The following is a 24506-nucleotide window of genomic DNA, read 5'->3' as shown; positions in this document are numbered from 1 at the left end:
TGTGTCAGCTGGAGGGTCCAATATGGTGTCCAGTTTGTAGTCCTCTGCAAACCTTTTCAGACAGAGTCCTTCCATGTTGGCCTGTACCTATGTGACATATATAGCATACAAGAGAGGTCCCAGGACCATGCCTTGTGGGATGCCAGTTGTACCTGGTTTGCAGTCTGCCATGGCTACAGCATGTCTGCCAGGTCAGTTCTGTCCTTGAGCTGGTTTGCAACCCATCTACTTGCATAGGGGTTTATAGTTAGGCTGGTGAGTGTATCTGTACCGCCAAGTAGGGCATTGTATGGAAGGGTTTAGCAAGGTCCAGATAGGCTGTGTGATCAACATTCCCCACATCACTGGGCTTGGTGCATGTTTCACATGAGTCAGACATGTGTACGGGGCAGGATCTGCCCTATGACAGCCACACTGGGTAGGTTCCAATGTCTGTAGGTACCCAATCTCGTTATTCATGGGTTCCATGATCATCCTTTCCTCTACTTTGCCAACCTAGATAGTCGGGGTTGAGGGGTGATAGTTTGCAGTATCCATTCAGGTACCCCCTTTGTGGTGTGGGACCACTGTTGCTGTACACTGCTCTTTGGGTACATATCCTGTGGTAGGACTGATAGTGCACAGTAATGATATTTGCTGTTCCATTCTTCTTACAGTACTTGTTAGACACAACCCAGGACACCATCTGGTACCATTGATGCTGTGTGCTGTGCTTTGTGGATGCTGGCTGTTACCTCGGCATCTGAAATGTCGGGGGGCCAGCACTCTCCTAGGATAGATATTTGGCAGTTAGGTGCTGGTGGGGAGGTTGGAAGGAATCTGTTTCGTAGGCTGTTGGCAATGTGCGTGGGTTTGATGTATTGTTTGTGATATTAGAGTGCTGCAGAGCATATCTGTGGATTATCACCATGGTTCCTACCATCAGGTAGGACAGCTGTGTGATAATTCTTTGTGTCCTGCACAATTTGTATCATCATAGGTTCATAGGTTCATACTAGGCTATCTGCCCTGGCCTTGTTTGAGCACGGACAGACTGTGTGTGGGTCTCAACACCCCTTGCAATGTGCATATTATTCCCACATAGGGTTTACTTTCCTAGATGTGACACAGGGATGGCCTCCAGTGTACACCTACTATCTCCCATGCATGTCACCGGATTTCTCTTGTTGAGTTTGTGTGTGGAGCTCAGCCTATCATGGACTGGGATTCTGTTCCAGAGTGTCCTGAGCCTCATGGTTATGGATCTGTCCCTCCAGCACATCCTATTAATCTATGTGTAGAGGTTCAGATATCTCACTGTGGTGTGTCTGCTGGATTTGGGGTTTCTGCAGTGGAGCATGTCCATTCATTCTGGATTGGACACGGCCTTGTACATCAGGCATACATCACCTCTGACTGTGCAGTATGCTTCTGAATTGGGCTGTGGTTTCTTCAGCCAGGCTGCAGATGTCCAATGTTTGGACCCTTTATCCTGTCGGTGGGGTACATTTGTGGTCTTTCTGACTGCTGCATGTGTAAGGTAAGGTACATCCGAACTGGGGCATAGTTGTCATGTATGGGCCTGATAGGGGAAGGGTATGGGGGCACAGTGACCTCTGTAGCTCTCCATGTGCATCATTTCATATTAAGGTGGGCAATATAGCAGGTCTTCCTGGCCACCTTGGCAATGTGTCACATGACAGGTTACCTTCCACTTGTGTCCCTAGGTCCATGATTACTTCTTCCATAAATAATGGATTGCCACCTATGTCATACTTTGTGTGTGCCTTGTTTGGTATTTGTTGGGACATTCATACTCTGAAGTGTCTTCAGGAAGGCTGGCTGGGGTACCTGGGTTTGTGTGTGGGGTCTGTAGTAGGCTTCAAACAGGTACACAGTTTGAGACAGTGTTACATGCCCGTGGATAATCCATGCTGCTTCTTGCTGTGGTACCAACCTGGGGGTGTGTTTATTCTTGATAATTACTGGTAGCCACACTCCTATTGTCGTGTGTTCCATGTTTTCGAGCTGTAGAGCATGGTATGAGGCATAACCTGGTAGTATTAGGGTGCTCTTCTGGGCCTTGCCCAGGTTTCTGTTACAGAACACATATTACCATTCTCCATGCTGTGGTGGGTTTGGTCTGCATACACCTTGCAGGTTAGACTTCTGGCATTGGGTAGCATTACGTCCAGGTTATTATCCCTTGTGCTACCTATGTTGGTGGGTTTGTGTTTCCAGACTTACCTATTCCAGGCACAGTGGGGGTGACAGCATCCTTTGCCAGTATCTACACAGCCAGGTGTGCTGGGTGTGTGCCATCCCTAGCAGATGGGGCATCATGTCTTGCTCGGCATGTCAGCCCAGGCTGTCAGCCATGTGTTCCCCCTTGCTAACAGCAATACCTCAGTCAATTATTATACTTTATCTTGTTGTCTTCATAGTGTGGCATCATGCTTGGTGAGGGTGAGATGTTAGGTTGGGTCTTCATGTTTGCATATACTAGATGGTGTTACATTGCTTAACACATGGCAATCATGCCTCAGGTGGTGCTGCAGGGCTGCCTCTGTTGGATGCACATACTACACTCCCTGAACATGTTTGAGAGCAGGTTATGTCATGTTAGGCATCCCTGTTACTAAATGAGTGAGTCAGAGAGGGGTATCATTCCCAGGGTTCGTACTGAGCCAGTGTATGTGCTATGCGTTGCCTCTTTGCCAAGGCCAGGACATACTGGGCATGCCTTCTTCTGCCTACTGGGGCAGGCTCAGGTTGTTCCTCCTCTGAGTCATGCTCTGCCTGTGATGGCCTTGGCAATGGTGGGGGGCTGTTTGTCCCGGCCCTATGCTGGTCCTGCTGCAGCTGTTTTCGTATGATCATATTATGTAGCATAGCACATACCATGACAATTTGGGTACATGTAGTTGGTGAGTACTGCAAGGCTCCACCAGATGTGTCCAGGCACCGGAACCATGACTTGAGCAGCCCAAACACACGCTCTATTACATTACGTGTTTGTGCGTGTGCCTCATTGTGGCGTTCCTGTTCAGGTGTGTGTGCGTTTCTGATGGGTGTCATCAGCCATGGCTCCAGTGCATAACCTGCATCCCCCACTAGGTGACCATGTGGGATGTCACCATTGGCAAATGTCTGGTACAGCTGCGTCAAATGCCAGATATGAGAATCATAGTAGCTCCCAGGGCAGCCAGCACACACATTCATTATTATGCCCTGGGCATCACACATGACCTGGCAGTTGATGGAGGGGAAGCTCTTGCGGTTAATGTAGGCCCTACCCCGCTCACCGGCTGGTGCTTTGATGCGTATGTGCATGCAGTCTATTGCACCCACTACCTCAGGGTATTTCGCTATTTGCTGGAAGAGACGCATATTGCTGGCCAATACTGCACGGGCATTGGGGAAATATACATGATCACCGACATGTGCTGACATGGCATCCAGGAACTGGTGCAGTACCCTGGAGGCTGATGCCTGATATACCCATCATATCACCAGTTGGTCTCTGGAAGGTACATGTTGCTAGTATTCTTAGGCCAACACATACCTTGGTTTCCACTGGGATGGGTTCCCCTCTGTTGGTTCTGTGTGTGAGGCGTGGCCTGCACAGCTCAACAATTTGCTGCAGGAGGTCTCTGTCCACTCTATAGCGCTCCACTATCTCCAGCTCATGTAACCCCTGGTAGGTGACCCTGGGCCTGTACACTCTTCTCCGTCTCCTCACTGTGGGTTGTCTGGCAGCATTTGCATTGTCACCACCCTCAGCAAGTCTCCTATGTCTCCTTATGACAGCTATGGCAGCCCCTAGCATGTTTGGTCTGAGTGCAGCTTTTTCAGTTTTCACTTCTACTAGCTTACTCCTGTCTTGCAGTGTCTCTTGAGAAAAACATACTGCAATGCTGTTTGCAGTGTTTTAAGTGCTGGGCTGGGCTTGTATTCTGCCTGTGTAAGTGCCTGTTTCTAATTATTTTCAACTGCTACCTCTACAGGTATTCCCTGCTAGTTTCCTACTATTTCTTCTGCTTCCTTTTCCTGTCTGTTTCCTCAGGGGGAGCAGTGCACATACCAGTGAAAACACGCTCACAGTGGCTACCACGCGTGCACACATGCTTACACGGACTAGAATCTGCTTATTCGGGTTAAAACACATGCACACCAGCGCAAACAGGTTTACAGATCTTTAAACAGGCTCCTACATGCTTACTCTGCCTTACACGAGCGCACTCTGTCTTACTCATGCCTCCCAGTGCGCACACGCACGCATGCACGCACAGCAAGAAACTTTGGTGTTAGCCACAGTGTACACCTTCCATTTCTTGACTTTCCCATGCTTATCTGTTGACACTCCTCTTTCTATGCTGTGTGACTGACATCTTTCACATACCACTTTGCTCCAATGAGCTTGATTTCTTTCTAACATTCCCCCCTGTGATGTCACCTATCTCCTACTCTGTTACTCCCCCTTATCTAACTCTTACACTACACGGACTGTGCTCATTTGCTATGTGACAGTGTGATTCACTATCCTACCATTCATTTACATAGGATTGCCTACTAATGCTTAGTTACATGTCTTACACTCAGCTTCCCCCCTTAGCAACCACTAAACGGTGGCCATGTTGTTTTTGGTTTGCTAGTCCCTGCATTGCAAATCCATGCATTACATAAAACCCACATTTGTGGGTTTCAAACCTTCATTTTTCAGTTTTATATAGCGCAGCCCATTTGTGCGGGGCTGCACTGCGTTTAAACATCGCCGATTTCCGGAAAAAAAATAATAATTTTTTTTTCATGTTTGCATGGGGTTACCATGCCAATGACCACATATTTGGCCATTGGCATGCTGACTGCAACATTTGCACACTTTATTTGGAGCTGTCATGGTTCCGTTGTGTTATTTGCAGTAACGTACTCAGTTGTCAGCTGAGTACATTTCTACAACTAACACGACTCTTACACAGGCTGGTTTCAGCTTCGTGGATCGCTAATCTACCTCATTTGCATGCCTTTTGGCTGCAAGTGGGGTGATTAGCATATCCACGCCCTGCCCATGTAAGAGTCATTTTAGCTGTCTCTTACACAGGATTTCGGGCTGTTCCTGGATCGCGATGGCTGCATGGAGTCTTACACGGCTCTTAGACTCCATGCAAGCCATCGTGAATCCTGCCCAAAGTCTTACCACAAAAGCACATGGCAGTAAGGGAAAGGAAGGGGAGAAATCAAATGCCATCATATAAGTATTGAATACAGAAAACTATAAAGCAATTAAGACAAGAAGTGTCACTGTTAGATGAGTATATAAGAGGGAGCAGATAAAAAAATATTCAAAAAGCTAGATCTGATAAAAGCAATATGCAGTATTAGAACATATAAGGATCCATTGTGCACTGTCACAAATAATAAATTAAAAATTTCAGCACAGGCAGAAAAATGTAAAAGCTATGCAGATAAATATAAAATAAAACTAAAAATATAAGCATTTTATTGACAACCCAAAAAGTTTTATAGAGAATTGGGAAACAAGGCAAAAGGAAATGAAACACCACTCAAAAAAGAAGAAATAGATACATTTTGGAGAAATATTTGTGAAGATCCTGTGGACCATAAAAAATATGTTAAATGGATAGAAGAAGTAAAAGAAAGAAGAAGAAGAAGCAGTTTGAATGTACAGAATATAAAATCGGATGAAGTAATGACCAAATAGATGAGAACAAAGTTAAGAAAAGCTCCTAATTAAAAAAACCCAGGCCCAGATGCATTACCTAACTTCTGGTTAAAAATCTTAACATTTTTAAATGAAGATTTAGCCATGGGTAAGAACTATTTATATGGGCACCCCAATAGACACCAACCTGGTTAACAAAAAAAAAAAACAATACTCCTACTTAAGAGTGAACCTGCAAATTATCCTAAAAACTATAGACCAATATCCTGCCTTTTGACGGTATATGAACTATATACTGAAACTGATGCTGACAGAGTTTATAGTCATTTAGAAGAAAACTCTATCATGGCAATAGAAAAAAGGGTAACAAAAGAAAGTCATATGATACAAAGGATCATTTGTTGTTAAATAAAGTCAAAATGGAAAACTGTAAAAAGGGGAAGAATCTAAGTTTGGCATGGGCAGACTACAAAAAAAAAGCATTTGACAGTATCCCACATTCATTGATAAATGAGTGCTTAAACATGTATAAGATACAACCTACAATGATCAATTACATTACAGTGACAATGAAACAGTGGCAAACCACTTTGCAATTAAGCCATGCTAAAGGACAAATTATTATTCCAGGGATAAAAATTCAAAGGGGGATATTCCAGGGTGACTCTTCATCATCTCTGCTTTTTTGTCTTGCTCTTAACCCAATAAGCTGTCTTCTTAACAGATTAGGTCATGGCTAAAATTCAGCTTCCAGAAAACAAAGTGTAAAGACTTCTCATCTTCTTTTTGTGGATGATTTAAAACTGTATGGATCATCAGATGAGGAATTGAAAGCACAACTGCAAGTGGCAAATCTTTTTCAAATGATATAAGATAGCCATGTGGTCTTGATAAATGTTCAAAAGCAACATTTAAAACAGGAAAGCTGCAGCACCAAGAAAACATCAGTTTGGGACAGGAATGCAATATAAAAGTAGAGCAATAGGGGGTGTATAAATATTTGGGAATTGTTGAAAGATCAACAATAAAACATAAACAAATGTGAATAAAACTTAGTAAGGAATATTTTAGAAGACTAAAATGAATACTGAAAACAGCATTGACATCTAGGAACAAAGTCCAAGCTATAAAGCAATTTGTTCTTCCTGTCCTAACTTACAGTTTTGAGTGATTGACTGGTCCCAAAAGGTGTTGCATCGGTTGGACAGGAAAACAGGAAGTATGCTTCATGCTTATCAAATGATTTATAAAAATCAGTGTATGCCATGACTATATATTCCCAGATCTGAAGGACGTATGGACGTCCTTGAAATTCATTACATGTATAGATCTGCAATCTTAGGACTGCATAAGTATCTTCTGACCTCACAAGTAATGAAAGTTTCAAAACATGAGGAGAATAAACCTAAGATGACTCCTCTGCTTAGTTTAGCAGAAGCATATCGGTGTCAAATGGGAATGGAAATCAAACCAGAAGTAGATAAAAATCAGGTAGCAACTGAATATGCCAAAAACAAAAGAAAGAATATAAGGTGAAGGATCAGATAAGAAAACAAGAAATATGGAAAATGCATAAATACAATTGCAAATATAGAAAACTCTTGGAACAACCTCGTGTTGATCAGGATCAAACACAGGAATGGCTAAGGAGAGGTAAATTTAAACCAAAACATGAAAGGTTATTGTTGGCGGACAAAGACAGTAGACTATGTATATGTTGGTTTACAAAGTTCATCAAATATGTGGGAGAAACAGACAAAAGTAGGTTTTGTAAAACTGAATTGGAAACAGTCTCCCTTCTTGTTGCTGGTTGTGATATACTAATGGAAGAAGGACTGTATACTGAAAGGCATAATATTGTGGCAAGAGTGTTGCACTGAGGATTGTGCAACCATTATAATATTGAAGTAGCTGAAAAACACTGGAAACATGAGCCACAAAGCATTATAGAAAATAGTGAAGTTTATATCACATGGGATCAACCATTACCAACAGTTCAAGAAATGGATGGGAGAAAACTAGTTATAGTGGTCCATGAAAAGAAGACAAAAGTAACATTGACCATTGAAATTGCTACACCTAGTGACTCAAGTGTCTTAACATACAGAGAGACACAAAGTCATAAAATAACAGGATTTGCAGGCAGAAATGAGAGCAATGAGGAAAAAGGATACCCAGACAGTTCCAATAATAGTAGGAGCAACAGGTCTTATAAAAAAGAATTTACAATCGTACTTAGATATGTTACCTATACATGTAACTCTAAATGAATTGCAGAAGGAGTCATTACTGGGAACATTGTGGATGCTGCAAAGAGCACTTCTGGCTAATGTCAACGATTGAAACAATAGTAATTTCATACTTTGACTTAGGAATGGAGTCCATTCCTGTCATGGTATTAGAAACACAAAAGATTCAGAGAAATTAAAAATAAATGCCATTCTTCACATAACTCATTGGATACTAATTTGGCTCACAAACAAAACCTAGAAAGTTAGGATGGGTGATTCTACCTACTCCAGAAGCCCTGTCACTAATGGTGTACCCCAGTAAGTCCTTGGGACACTCCTCCTCTTTGGCATTTACATCTCAGATGTCAAAGATAATGTTAAGTGTTTGTGGCTGATCAAGTTTCCAGATGACTACAGTCTTGGTGCCACCATATATTCCTCAGGGGACACCAAGGTCCTCCATGATGTCCTGGCCAAAACAAATTGCAGGCATCAAAACCATGGACTAAAACTAATTATTTATTTATTTATTTATTTATTGACATTTGTTGACTGGGAAAGTTCACTAGACTTGCTAGGCTTGAGACCCATTTTCAGTGGAGGCCCGGGGAGAAAGGCTCCAAGTTACATGAACATCATTACATGAATTTGTAAGGAAACAAAATTATAATTATAAAGCAAGTGAAATAATGCAGAAAACTATCTAAACAGCAAATATGTTGTAAAAAGGCACTATACATTAACAATGGAACATTACATGTAGGAAAATTATACAGTTAGAAATATTTAACAATACAGTTCAATTTTTTTTTCGTTTTTGGGGGGGTAGGAAAAGGGAAAGATAGAATTAGAAAATTAAACTTAATGGTAAGACAGATATAGTTAGAATCTTATAGATAGGTAGTGGGAATAAGTAGATTATAGGTGGCATATATTTAATGGTAGTATTAAAAGTAGAAAGTGACAGAGAAGATTAGGTGTGTTAAGATGATTGTATTGATGTGTGGACTGTGATACTAAAGATTAGGGATAACTCGTATGGTGTAACAGCATAACATATACATAAGTATATTTGCTATGTGAAACAGTTTTGCTAGATTAAGGAGGCTGTGGTTATGTGTTGCATGTGTAGCTGGGATTATCAGTGAGATATTGTTTTAGTTTTTGTTTAAAAGAGATTATGTTGTATAATTCTGTAACTGATGATGGAAGGGTGTTCCACAGCTTAGTTATGGAATGAGAATAGATGCAGCTACCTGCTCTTTTACTAGGTTTTGATACTTTAAGTAGGTGTTTGTTGTTAGAGCATAGATTTTTGGATGGGATATAAAGTTCAATGATATTTTTCAGGGAAGGGCAACACTCGGGTTTATAAACGAGTTTATGGGCAAAGTAAGTTGTGTTTAATGTAGGTAATGTCCAAATTCTAACCAGTTTAGTTCTTTAGTGGCCCAGCAATGGTGGGTGCGATTTGGTTGGACTGATGCAAATTTTGCAATCTTATGATAACAGAACTGCAGTTTGTGTTGCAAAGAGCTGTGGAGATTGGTGAAGATAGGAGACCCTTATAGTAAGGTTGGAAGGAGAAGACTTTTTGAAAGTTTTATTCGGATGGATTTGTCTTAAGTATTGTTTGTTTCTGTAAAGTTTGCCTAATTTGAAGTGAGTCTTTTTTATTGCATTATTAATATGCAAGTCAAAGCTAAGTTTGTTGTCAATAGTAATTTCTAGAAGTTTGGCCTGATTTACTAACTCTGTTGGGGGTTTGTTTATGGAGAATATAGTAAATTCTGTGGGAACAGGTTTAGATGCAAAGATGAGTAGTTTAGCTTTATTAGGGTTAAGTAATAGCTGTGATTGGTTTAGCCAGAGTTCTATGGATGCGAAGGCCTTTTGTGTTAACTTTTGGAGGTCAAAGAATTTAGTGGAGGTACAGATTATGGTTGAATCGTCTGCATATTGTATGGTTGTACATTCAATGGGAACTTTATTTAGGTCATTTATAAAAATGTTGAATAGTAGGGGTCCCAAGACTGACCCCTGGGGCACTCCTGTGTTATTTGGGAGAAAGCTAAAGAGGTTATTCAGCCATTTTACAGATTGCTGTTGGTTTTCCAAGTAACTAGTGAACCAGGTTAGGGTGGCATCAGAGCATCCTAGTGAGTGGAGTTGCTGTATAAGTTTGATGTGGGAGACTGTGTCAAATGCTTTTGAGAGATCCAATAACAGGACTGATGTAAGTAGGTTACTATCTAGGGCATTAAAGATGTAATTTGTGAAGGAGACTAGGGCAGTAATGGTACTGTGGGATGGTCAAAAACCATGTTGTGAAGGGGATAGTAGGCTGTTGCTGGTTAGATATTCAGTTGTTTGTGGATGCATTTTTTCATTATTTTAGATAGAGGGGACAGTATAGAAATTGGTCTAAAATTAGATAGGTCATGAGGGTTTCCACCTTTATGAAGTGGGGTGATTACTGATTTTTTCCAGAGCTGGGGGACTGTGGGTTCTGCAAGTGATCAGTTTATAAGGATACTTACTGGGAAACATATTGCCCTAGCACTAATTTTGAGGTATTCTGTGGTAAGATTATCAGTGGATATGAAGCCTGGTTTCAATTTGCCAAGTAATGTTTGCATTTGAGAGGTTGCTACAGGTTGGAAGTTAAAAGATGGTATGGAGCTGATACTGCTTTGAGGTATGATGGATGGGTTAATGGGGGTTGGGGTATTGCCTGCATTTACTAATGTAAGGATAATATCAATAAAGTTTTTATTAAATATTTCACTGATTTCAACTGGGCTTTTGTCTGGAAATGGAGATGGGTTTTGGGTGCTGCCAGGATTTAGTAATGAGATGACAGATTTCCAGAAAAGTCTGGGATTATTACTGTGAATGTTTATTTGTTGAGAGAAGTAAGCCTTTTTCTCCTGATTAATGGCCTGCTTTGCTTCATTTCTAAGTATTTTGAAGGCAGTTTCATTCGGTGGGGTCTTATCTTTTCTCCATTTGTGCCATACTCAGTCTTTGTTAATCAGTAGTTGTTTGGTTGATTTAGATAGCCAAGTAGCATGGTTATGTTTAACTCTCTTTTTTTCTTATGGGGCTATGGAGTTAAGGGTATCTAGGAAGACAGCATTGAAAAAATGTACTGCTTCATCTAAGGGAAGATATTTCAGTGGGTTCCAGTTTAATGTTTGTAATAGGTTGCAAAAGTGAGACTGGATAAAATTAGCTAGATTTCTGGTATATTTGTATGAATGAATGCTTGGAGTGGAGGTTGATAGTCTGTGTATCAGGGCTAGTAAGTGGTCACTTAGGGTGTTGGGAAGGGTGTTGGGATCAGAGTAGTACTGTGGGTGGGATACTAATATCCAGTCTAGGGTGGATCAGGGTGAGTTTTTGTTGTGTGTGTTGGGGTTTGTATAATCTGTGTAAATTTGAACAGATTGATGGAGTGTGTGGAGTTGCTTTGTGTTAGTTTAAGCCAATTTATATTATTGTCACCGAGGATGATGGTTTCATTTGAGATGTAGTGGTTAGACCATGATAGGAAGTCTTCCAGTGTTGGGATATTGGAACCTGGAGGAATATAGATGGTGGCAATAGATATTTGTTTAAGGTTGTTGAAAAATAGTGATACTAATAGGATTTTCATATTATTGAAAGTGGGAATGATTTTTGGGTGGGGTGCTATGTTTAAGTGATTACGATATATTAATGCCAGGCCTCCGCCTTTCTTATGAAGTCTATCTTTTCATAATATTTGATATTCAGGGGGAAGTATTTCTGAGTCAGATATCTGCAACTATATAAGGTGCATACTGTGTAAGCCATGCATGGAAGTCTGCTACTTTGTTGCAGATACTACGGATGTTTCATGTCACGATGCAAAGGTCTTTTGGCATTTTCACTGAGTGTGATGTAGAATTGTTAATACGTTGGGTGGGAGAGGGTCCAGGGTTTGGATGAATATCTCCACTTTGGCATAATAATGTGAAGATAGTGGTTTGGATTGTAGATGAAATGTAGTTAAGTATGGAGTATGCATATGAGATGTATAATTGTTTGATTTTAGGTATATTAGAATACAGTTTGGTTTTGAAAGTGGTGGTGTCTCTGTGAATAAAGAGTGATGGTGAAATAGAGTTACTATTTTGGGATGAGTTATGGTATATGTATGCTGTAGTTTTTGTTGGAGTTAGTTGATGTATTGTGGTGTTGTGAGAAGTGAGGTGGTAGAGAGAAAGTAGGTTAAAGAAGGTTAGAGATGTTATTAATAGTAGAGTGTGCATGGTGTGAGATGTAGGGAGGTTTTTGTTGTTAGGGGTGTTTGATATGAAGAAGTCATGGGGGCTTAGACCCTATGATAAGGTTGGAAGGAGTGGCCCGTGATGTATAAAGTTAGATAGTGTGGGGGCGGGAGGAAATTGGGGCCAGGGTAGGAAAGCAGAGTGAGCAGAGCAAACGGAGCAGGCTTGCTTGCCCCTGCAGGGCTAAGAGTGAAAACTATCAGTGGAGGACTAAGGAAAGGTATGTGGAATCAAGAATTTGACTTTATTGAGTGGAGTTATCAACAATACACTTATGGGTGTGACTGTGCACTAAACCTAATTAATAGGGCTGGGTAGGTATTTTAAAATGTTTGCAGCAATTATTTAACTGGGATAAATAAGTTACTGTAAAATATTAGTAGCATGAAATATTGACAAGCAGAGCCATGTAGTCATGACTATGAGGAATTTACTTTAACCAGATATTGACCTGAGTTTAGACTGGCCAAGAAACATACAATCGTATTCTTTGGCAACCATGAATTTCTTTGTAACTATCGAATTGACAACACAATCCTGAAAATTGATCCCACAATTAGGGATCTAGGAGCATATGTTGATGTGAACTATAGTTTAATCACCATGTATCCACTTTTGCAAGGAATTCCTTTTTTATTACACAGCTTGTATCTAAAGGTATTGTGTACAGGTCCAGAGAGGTAATTGTTCTACTGTACTATGCACTCATTAAGCCAACCTTTGAGTATAATGCCCTTTTTTAGTATATACTTATTCAAACACCTGCCACTACTAGAATGATCAAAAACAGCTTCTCAGTAAAAAAAATGAAGACTCTATATTATAAAGACTTAGCTGGCAAGCAACCTCTGCCTCACATATAGAACATCAACAGATCATATTCTGCCAGAGCTATTACACATTCACAAGTCCAGTGGTATCATAAAAATCTGCTAAGGGGATCTCAATTTCTTTTGCAAAATAAATCAAGCATATTGGAGGGATGGGCATGTATCACAGAGAATACTACATCTATGAAGCCATCCTCCAGTCCACATAAAGCAAAGTACTTTTTATACTCTGTTCAAATGTAATTTGAGTTAAAGGATGGGGAAATGAAAATTCACCATTGTTTTAGCACTAATATCTCTTGTGGATAGGGGAAACATTTAAGTGTCCCAACATATCCTTGTTCTGTCTGATCTGGGTAATTTGTATGCAGCTTTACTGGAAAAGCTCACCCAGACTGTGGCCAAAACTTGCTGTGAGGGAAAGGCTAGTTTGCTTTTCCTTTCTTGTATTTTGTATTACTTTATCGCCTTCTTCTATTTTGTATACTGTGATTTGTTTTCTTAACACTATATTTTACTTGTATTTTAACTTTTAACTGCATACTAAAACTTGGAAAGAGACCACAGCTGTGTGTCTTGTGCGTCACACCGAAATCTGAACAGGTAATTAAGGAATCACACAGACGTTAGAACAGGTCAAGCAAGGAATAATGCCTGCCAGGGTGTGTGTTAATGTATAATTACCACCCTCTACACCACTGGAAGGGCATTAATTACAGATTAGCATGCACCCTGGAGGGCATTATTGTGCTTAGAGCATAGGATCTCTGTAAAATTGTTCTGTTTTACTTATTTATTTTTTTAAATACTACATTTTTTTAATATATTTTTGATGTAGAATACTTCCTCCTGCTAATGCTTCAAACTTGCTGTAGTGTATGTTAATGGCGTTAGAGGAAACATTTTACATACAAAATATAACACTTAACAAAAATATCCACCCCGGGATTCAGGACGTTCCGTGCAGGAATAGTGATGTTCCTGCACAGAGCGGTGCGCCTTGCATATTAATGAAGATGCACTGCCGTATTCTCCACACAGACACGATCCATGTAAGAGTGCAGGGGGGCATGTCCGAGCAGTGCTCGCACAGTACACACACCGCCTGCACTCTAGAATTGCTATACGGCAATTCCAACGTAACTAACAGTGTCCGCGGATACTGTTATAATAACATAACAGTGCCTGTGGGCAAAATACAGTAAAAGCCACACAAAAGCACAGTCCACCACAATGGTCCAGCACAGATAATGTCCAGAATGGTATGCCAGTATACATGCTGGCATACCAAATAAGTAAGCATGTTCTTGAGAGGAATATTTAAACCAATTCCCCCATGTATGATGTAGTTGTCTAGATGTCCTGCCCTAAGATGCAGAAAACAATGTGCATACCCCTACAGTAAATAAAAATAAAACATGTTTCTTTTATTTTTTTCCATTCCCAATAAAGTTTAAGCTTAGCTGAGTGGGTGTGCGTGTCATGCAGCTGTGTATAACATAGCTGAAACATCTGAAGGAGCTAAATAGAAACATACAGCCAACAAAGACAAAGTAAAATAACGTAGTGGTCAGAGCATTCATTTAATGTGCATTCATTCACGGTTTGAACTCCAATGCAGTCCATTCATTTTTATATGTGAAAACAGCACTAAAAGTATTTTTGTTGTAAATAGGGAGTGAATAATATATATGTGTTAACCAGGGAAGTGTAGAAGGTCCAAATGTGAGGTGTCAGTGTAGTACAGATGTGAAACACCCATATCAACACAAGTGCCCCATACAGTATAGCCACAAAAGAATATAATGTAATGAAAGCACATAGTGGCATGTAAAGGAAGGGAAACATTCATATCATAAGATGTCATTAAGAAGAAATCAAACTCACAATCCTGATAGTCCATAAAATGAAAGATGAACAATGGTAAATTGTGATCAGCTATGCTTAGTCTGAGTAAGCATTGCTTAAATTTGTATGCTTAGCAATAGTTAACATAGCTAAGCAGATTTGCGCACTGGTAAGCAGTGCTTAGCATCTATCCCTTTAAGCAATGCCTATCTGTACTAATTAGGTTTGCCCGTCACTTAGCTTAGCTCAGCATATTCAAAACTGTCCAATCACAGCAAAGTGCAAGAAATTGGCCCTATTTAAACCTTGCAGGTGGGAATACAACCCATAACCAGTTTTAGATCATCACTGTAGGCACTATGGTTGGTGTTGGTGAAGTTGTGCACTTTTGGGCACAGCTCAGGGGCATTCAGGAGTCCAGGGTCGTGATTGGATTCCTAGTACAAGACCATGAAGGAAGACTGATGCAAGACCAGTACCAGGGCTCCCAATACAAACAAGAGGCCTGGAAACATCTCTCACATGACCTAACTGTTGAGTAGGTCCGGCACCACTTTGCTGACTTGAAGCCTAGGAAGAGGGAGCTCTTGGACCAGTGGGTCCAAAATGCATGGGCGAGGAATGTCCCAGCTGTATCAGTATCAATATATGTTTTCCAAAGTCCAGCCTGTGTATGTAATGGATAGGTATGCATAAATGTTTCTCTATCTCCTGTACAGATGCAGATGAGAGTGCCGCTAACATGGACGTTCATGCCAGCAGACTGCTAAGGCTGCATCGCAAGGCTGGTGAGTACAAATATAGCTTGTAGTATTCATGGCAAATAAATAGAAAGGAGTAGAATGTCACCTGTCAGTATTTAAAAATGAGTATGGTTTGTACTGAATAAATGAGACGTTAGCAGAGTAATACTGATGTACAGGGTATAGATATATATATATATAGATATATATATATATATATATATATATATATATATATATATATATATATATATATATATCAATAAAAGTGTCAGTACATGTAAATAAAAGTCAAAACCCTGGACTGGCCGTGTTTACTTTGGTATGTGGTGGTATGAATCAAAATTAAATAATCAAGGCTATTCTGACAAGGATTGTGGAGTTGTAAAACAGGAGATTAACTATATGAAATGTTCTATGCACCAAGATCTGATACCTGTACAGTAATGCTGTGTTAACCAGTGTTTTCCAGACTGTGCTATGTCAAAGTTAGAATACACAGTATAAGAACTATCTGCCATGCATGAATGTCAGAATTACAAGGTCAGACTATACAACCAAGGGAGTATTAGGCAGAAAACAGTCAAACACAAAACAGCAGTTTCTCAATAACTCATTCTGATGAAACACAAACTTTGTTCTACTTTTTGCACAAACAGGAATGGTTCGAATCCCGGGAGTGGTAGTAAGCTGTATGCATATTTTCATCCAGGAATATGTGAATATGTGTAGAAACAATCAGGTAGTGTTAAAATAAATTTTCTCCACAGATCTGCCAGGTAAGAAAAGGTATATCTTAGCTGTAAGAAGGCTGCACTTCCACACTGTGTACAAACATACCACTGCCCAACCCAAGACCATAGGTAAATGTAAAGTGAGGTAATACCTGAAGAGTAATGATTAGAACAATGCTCATTAAAGGTGTGAGCAAATGAAGCCTATACAGCTGTTAATTGAAATCTCTCTCTCTCACTCTCTCTCCCCCACCCTATCTACACCAATAATCTAAACACATAAATCAATGGGTGTGTTTTTCACCAAACCTACTGTTGGGACATGTGTCCCATTGATCTACAAATATTTAAATGTTTGACTATTAATGTTCCATATTAAAATACTATCATTGGTGGCCTGTTGTTATCAAGGTAACCTGCATGCTGTTATAATGCCCACTAAGGTTCCATATATACATGTGTTCTGTTTGCTATGCAACTGTTCCAAATCTGTTGTTTTGAGTTAATGGGAATACCTATGCATGCTGATATAACTAATCCTGGAATGTGTTTTTCATAACTAACCAACATATGTGAGAAAACTGCAACACCATAGCACGTCTGGGAAGGCCGATCCCAGTGGATCCGCCTGTCCTACCTCAACTGGCAATGGCACTGGACCCCAGCATGTCTGGGACCCAACCCAAGACCTCCTCATCCACTGGTCCTGCACCACCTTCAGGTGGAACCACCTCAGGGGATAGGGCCCTTTCCTCCTGGGAGTGAGCACATTCAGAACACTGTCACCTGTTGTCAGGTCCAGGGATTGGTGCATAGCAAGCTTTGACAGAAGTTTGGAGAGCTGCTACACTAGCTTGAGGGCCGTGTGGCACATCCTGAGGGTCAGCCTGCCCCTCCTGCTCAGCCCCCTGCACAGCAACCTTTGGGGCTGTGAAGATGCAGTGGTGACTGCCCATGGGTGGGGATCTCAGTCCCACTGTATCCATTTGGGGGCACGTGGGTGTCCGATTCCCAACCACCCTCTCCGTCCAAGGTGTTTACCCCCACATGTGTCAAATACCGTCCCTGTTTGCTGTCTTGTCTGTCTTGCTACCCAACCTACCTCCCCAAATATAATTACTACCCTTAGCCCAACATCCTACTCTCACCTTATAAAAAAGGGCAATCTGTTCCCACAAAAAATGTCATCCCATACATAGCTGCCCATTTCACACACGTGTCCACTGGACACATGTAATCTGGTTTAATTGGCTTAACAACACATTACTATTGTCCTCTCCCCTCTCTCAGGGGTTTGAGTACACAAATTCACCTCCAAATTCTGTACAAATGCACAGCTTTTGCTGTATCAGAAATGGACAGCTATGGACCTTCCTTACACCCATCCTGCACATACCTAGCTATCTGTCACATTGTTTTTCCCTTCTGCATGCCCCCTTTTACACCACTTTCCTATCACCCCTTTTATCTTTTCTTTTAATGAAATTTGTGTGGGGGTAAGCAGGAGAAAGCTGCAATAAGCAGCAGAAAATGTCAGTAAGTTACTTTGCACAATGCTAAGCGATGCTTACACAGAATAAGTAGTTTCCCATTTAACCATGTGTTGGCATCACTTACCATCATGCAAACCCATGGAAATATGCTTACAACTGCATAAAACTGCCTTAATCACCATGTCTCGTTCTCCCACTGTTCTGCTCAGCAACAAAATAAGCAACCCTGCCAAGTCTTGGACCCAGGACCCTGTGCACTACTGTCAGAGAAATGTACCACTAAACCATCTGAGCTGTAATAATGAATGCTGCTTTTCAAAATATATCATTCAGTACAGGTACAGAACAGTAGGGAACAAACAGTGTGGAATCAGTCAATTTTAGTATATATAAATATACACATAAAGTTTTGTATGGTGATAGATAAATATGAAAAAGTATATACATCAGCTATGTGGAGGTATACATATAAAACAAATATGTATAGAATAAATACATATAGGGTTCCTATCACGTAGTCAAAATTTTACAAGTTCGAACCACATATGGTCGAGACCATAGGTTCGAATTTGTAAAAGTTTGAGCATGAGAATGGAAATCTCCATAAGCACATGTTTCCATTCAGTTCAATGTGGTGCACTCTCGGAATTGGTATATTTAAGTAGCAGGGATGTGGGGGGATTCATGGGGCTTGCCCCCTTGGTTACAACAATTTATTTTGTTGTCCATTTTTTTTTTCTGTAGTCGAAGTTCTGTAACTTCAAAAATAATGGTTTGACCATTAGGCGTTTGGAGATATGGAATTTTGACTATGTGATATAGACCCATATATATACATATATATTGTTATATAAACACATATATATATATATATATATATATATATATATATATATATATATATATATATATATATATATATATATATATATATATATATATATATATATATATATATATATATATATATATTTATATATATGTGTGTGTGTGTGTGTGTGTGTGTATCTATATATATATATATATATATATATATATATATATATACATATATATATATATATATATATATATATATATATATATATATACATATATATAAATATATAAGGTCATAGGTTCATAGGTAGGTACTAGGCTGTCTGCCCGAAGACATTTATAAACCTAGCCAGAATGTGTTGGCTTTCACTGCCCCCTTAGATTAGTTCCCTGTGCCTTTGTCTAGCAGAATCACTGAAGTGGTCCCTGGGGTAAACTTTCTGTTTCCCAACCACTCGTCAAGATTTCTCTTGAAGAATGCTAGCGAGAAGCTCTGCCTAATGTAGATTGGAATCTTGTTCCAAACCATGGGAAGTCTCTGGGACAGGAATCTATCCCTCCAGCATGTCCTATTTATTGTTGTGGTGAGGTTTAGCTCTCTAGAGCGTGGGGCTCAAGGGGATAAGGTTTTCTTTAGGTGGAGCATGTCCATCAATTCTGAGTTGGACATGGTCTTGTATGTCAGGCAGAGATCACCTCTGAGCAGGCGGTATGCAACTGAGTACAGCTGGAGTTTCTTCAGTCGAGCTGCATAGGGCATCTGTTTTAGGCCAGTGATCCTCTTGGTGAGGTACTTCTGTGGTCTTTCAAGCTGTTGCAAGTGTCTTGTAAGGTACATCCCAAATGGGCATTGTACTCTATGATGGGTCTGATGAGTGATGAGTAGAGGGGCACAATGACCTCTTTTGATTTGGTGGGCTGCATAGAAGGATTTTCTAACCACTTTGGCATTGTGATTATCAAAGGAGAGATTACTATGTACTTGGGTCCCCAGATCCCTTATTATGTTTTTCGTATTTAGGGGACTACCACCTATGTGGTAGTTCATAGGTACTTTGTTATTTCAAAGGGAATAACTATGCACTTCTTGGCATTTAGCTTGAGGCCATGATTTTGACACCAGGTATCATTCTCAGAGAGTCCCTTTTGGAGGATGTCTGTGTCAGCTGGTGAGTCAATAATAGCCCCTAGTTTGCAGTCATCTGCGAACCTGGTCAGCCGTAGTCCTCCTGTACTTGTCTGTACCTCTGAAAAGTATATGCTGAACAGGAGGGGATTTAGGACTGAGCCCTGGGGAATGCCACTTGCAACTGGTTTAGAGTCAGACCTAGCTCCTGCAACTCTCACCATGTGGGTTCTGTCCGTGAGCCAATTGGCAACCCATCTTGTGACATAGGGGTTTATGTTCAGGCTGGTGTGCTTGTCTATAATACCAGAATGGGGAATGGTGTTGAAGGCCTTTGCGAGGTCTAGGTAGGCTGTGTATACCACCTTTCACTCATCTATAGCCTTGGTAACTGTCTCAAAGAAGTCCACCAGGTTTAGGAGGCATGATCTCCCCTTAACAAAGCCGATCTGGGTAGGGTCCAGTGTTTGGAGGTTCCCAGTGTCTCTGTTAATGAGTTCCATGATGATGCACTCCATAGCCTTGCAGACCAAGCTAGTCAGGCTTATAGGGCGATAGTTCCTGGGTCTGTTGTTGCTCCACCTTTGTGGAGCAGAATAACCATTGCTGTGCACCACTCTATGGGTATGTAGCCTGTGAAGAGGCTGAGTTTGAACAGTGTATTTAGGTGAGGGGTTAGTTCATCTTTGAGCTCGTGTAGGACGCAGCCTGGGACACCGTCTGGTCCCATTGATGCTGTGTTTTTGGCTTTGGAGAGGGCTATTTTAACCTGAGTGTCTGTGATTTCAGGGGCTCTACATTCTTCTGGTATGGTTATAGGCCCTTTTGGGGGTGAGAGCGGAGTGAAATTTGCACTGAACCTGTCTGCCAGAATGTTGGCAATATCGGTTGGTTCAGTGTATTTTGTGCCATTCTGCACTAACTCAGAGCAGATCTGAGCATTGCCACTTAGATTCCTGACATAGCTAAAGAATGCCTTGTGGTTATCTTTGGAGTCCTTGGCAAGTTTTCTGTCAAAGCTTGCCTTGGACAATTTTATGAGGGATCGTAGTTTCTTGCTGATACTAATCAGGGATGTCTTCCCTTCTTGGGATTTTACTCTTTTCTGTGCTACTTTCTTCCTTCTGTTGTATAGCTTATTTATGGCAGGGGTCCACCAGACTGGTTTCCTTTTCTTGGAGGAGTGAGTCTTGGTTTTGCTTGGGGCAGCATGATCCATGCATTCTTGTAGGTGCCCGTAGAATGCATTAGTAAAGGATTTTGCAGCTTGGACAGCATTATCCTTTAGCATGGGGGCTTTGAAACTTTCCACCTCTGTCTTAAGTAATGTGAAGTTTGCTTTTGAAAAGCTTTTCACTGTGGTTTCCTTGTCTGGGGGTGGGGGCAGAATGTGGATATCCAAAGTGATTTGTTTATGGTCAGATCTAACCAGCGAGGGTTTGACCTCCGGTGTGAAACACCAGTCACCCATGTTGGTGATGACCATGTCCAATATGTTGTCACCTCTAATGGGAGTGTTGACCAGTTGTTCCAGGGCATTTGATTTCATAAATTCTAAGAAATGTTGGGCAAGGGAGTTAGCACTTGTGTAGTTCTCTCAGTTAATATTTGGGTAGTTGAAATCACCCAATATTAGGCTGTTTGGTAGGACCTTTATGTTACCCAGTTTTTCCAGAAATGCAGAATGGGGGTCCTGGGACATGGTGGGTGATCTGTAGCAAGCTGCAGTTTGAATTGCAGTTTTGCCCATTGTTAGTTGCACGTGGATGATCTCTGAAGCATCATGCTGTGCCACCATCCTGGAGGTGTGGGTATCCTTGATGAATATGGATATGCCCCAGCCTTTTGTATTTCGGTCCGGGTTCTGTGGCCAAAATGTATGGTATGAGTTGTAGCCTGTTAGTGCTGGGGTGCTCTCTGGAACCTTAAACCAGGTTTCTGTTACTGCACATATATTGATTTTCTCCATACTGAAGAGTGCCTTGAGTAGTGCGTGCATTTTGAGGTTAAGACTTCTGTTATTGAGTAGTATTACCCTCAGATTGTTGTTACATGTGCTATTTACGGTGGTGAGTTTGTCTTTTGAGCCTTGCCTAAAAAAGGGATTATGGGGCTGGCAAAAGCCTTTGCCAGTATTTGAAAGCTTAAGGGTGACAGGTGCAAGCCTTCTCTAGCGAAGCAGTGTGGCTTGTCGAGCATGTCATGCCAGGCAGGCAGACACTGGATCCCCTTTGAATGACACCAGAAACTTAGCCAATTGTTGAAATTGATAATTTTTTCTTTATACCGTGGTATCATTCTTGGTGAGGGCAGGATGCTACTTAGGGTCAGGGTCATACCGGCCTGGGCTATGTGTTCAAAGAGCTCTTCCATGTCTCTTTTCATGTAGTCCAGGGAAGTACGGCTCAGGTCATTCACACCAACATGGACAATGACAGAGTTGTATTTGTACTTGTTCTGGAGTGACCTGAGTGCTTGTGTTATGTGTCGGATCCTGGCACCCAACAGGAACTAACAGTAACCTTCTCCTTATTCAGCCTAGTGAGAGTGACGTCAGTGTTCCTGACTATAGAGTCACCTATTACTAGTATTTTGGGTATGTTATTTTGCCTTGAGGGCTGTGATTGTGTGGCACACTGGTTTTGTGAAGTATGTGTTTCATGGTTTGTGTTGGAGGGGTGGAAGTTGCTTGGGTGTCTGCTTTGGAGGGCTCTGTTGCTTTTGCAGATTTTTATTTAGAGCCTCCGAGTATGTTTTCATGTATTTATGTGTGTTTTTTGCTGGTACTGGTTTAATGGGTCTATGTGAAACTGGTGGTGTGATGCCAGTATTTCCCTTCTCCTCTTGATTGTCTGATCCAGTCTTGGGTTGAGACAGCTTAGCCTCCAGTTTGTTTATATAGTTGCATCTCTCGCATGTATTAGTGTTTGGTGGTAGGAGGAGAGGGTTGTCTGTGTACATGAGACAGTTGTAACATTGCCTCAAAATGCCAAGATTCACCATTTGGACTGGAGAGTACACCTGAACCTACCCTTTGGACATGCCTGGATAGGTACTGTAAACTGTTTTACTGAATGGCTGGTAAGGTCAAATAGAGAGCCTTGTCCTTCTGTAATGCTAGGGTTTATAAGTGCTTGCTATGAGTTTTGAGCAAGTGCTGGACTGAGAAATGAATGGCTTGAGTGCTTAAGTTGAAAGCTTCTCTAGTTCCAAGGGAAAAATTGAAGAGGAGACTTTGTGGAGCCGGGGATAGTTATACTCTAACCTACCGGCGCTGCTCGGCGCTCAAAACCGGGCAAATGCAGTTTTTTTTGCAGGGAAATTGAAAGAGATAGAAATCTGCCCTAAATGGCCAATAAACTACTACTTTCTGAGCTGAAACCACTCATCCAGGGACAGATAGGCTGCTCAAAGCTCCCCTCTCTTACAGGTGAACAGAGAAACTTCCTTCTATTCAAGTAAGGTATGGGCAAACACAGAGATTTGTAACACAGCCCTGAATTCAGCACTAACCTGAAAACTGGATTATACTAGCTTAGAAATGCGGGAAACAAATATATATATATATATATATATATATATATATATATATATATATATATATATATTTTTTTTTTTTTTTTTTTCAGAAAATAAAGCAGATACAATCAAAAAAACACTTTAAATGCACATAAAAAGATGCTTATTGCTATATGTCTCAGTTCAGAGATGTAGTCAATGCCCCTAGTATTAAAGTAGGAAGAAACACAAATACAGTAAAAGCAGATGAATAAAGTACAACAATAGAAAACGAACAATCTGATTTAAACAAGTTACCCAATTAACCAGTAAAAAAACTCAGAACTGAGCCCTGTTCCAGCAGTCTTCAATCAGACAAGTTCTAACTGCACACTCCCGCTACTAGGGTGCAGGGGAACCTTCTCCAAAAAAAGATGGCCTAGATCAGTGCTCAAGTTATACAAACAAAGCTTGATTCAGTAGGCCTGAATCTGGTCCTATGCTACAGCAACAAGGCGCACCAATTTCAGAAAGAAACAGTTTGAATAAGCAGGCACAATAAGCCTGTGACCAGACATTCCCAGCTCAGAAGGGCAGAATCCAGCCTCTCCTCCCACAAGAGTGCAGACCTCAAACCTTCTTAATGTAGAATAACTGGCCTGAAGCCCAAGTGCTTAAACCAGACCTAATATATACTCATAACATGTAGTGGAGTCATATCCAGCACCATACCTCTACACCTTTTAGTGCAATAATTCTTGATAAAGGCTGTCAAAATGGGGGGACAATGATCCAAGAGCAAGGATGTAATGTACAGAATGCAGTTATAAATGTAGAATGTTCCTACAGTAACAAGGTTTGTGCCAGCATACATGTCCAGAAGGATGTGAGTTCTGAAACTGAAATGTATGTCATTATTTACAGACAGAATTCCTCAAATCATCACAGAGTGATTTACCACAGAAATGACAATAATGATTCTGTGGAACAGAGCATACATATGAGCAATAATCCTGGACAGTCTGAAACAATTTGGGCAGTCGAGCGATATGCTCATTACCCCTTAGTGCAACAAATATGGACCAAGTCTTACCGGTGGGTGTAAAGCCATGAAACTGGGAACATATGCCAAATACTGGAGTAGATAAGGTGACACAGTTGATGCAGTAACACCCCCCCTGTCTGTTCTACCATATATTGACTGGAATA

The sequence above is a fragment of the Protopterus annectens genome, chromosome 1.part1 (assembly GCF_019279795.1).
Source record: "Protopterus annectens isolate FY-2018-M chromosome 1.part1, PAN1.0, whole genome shotgun sequence".
NCBI classification, from domain to species: domain Eukaryota; kingdom Metazoa; phylum Chordata; order Ceratodontiformes; family Protopteridae; genus Protopterus; species Protopterus annectens.
Note: the sequence above shows the minus strand (reverse complement) of the source record.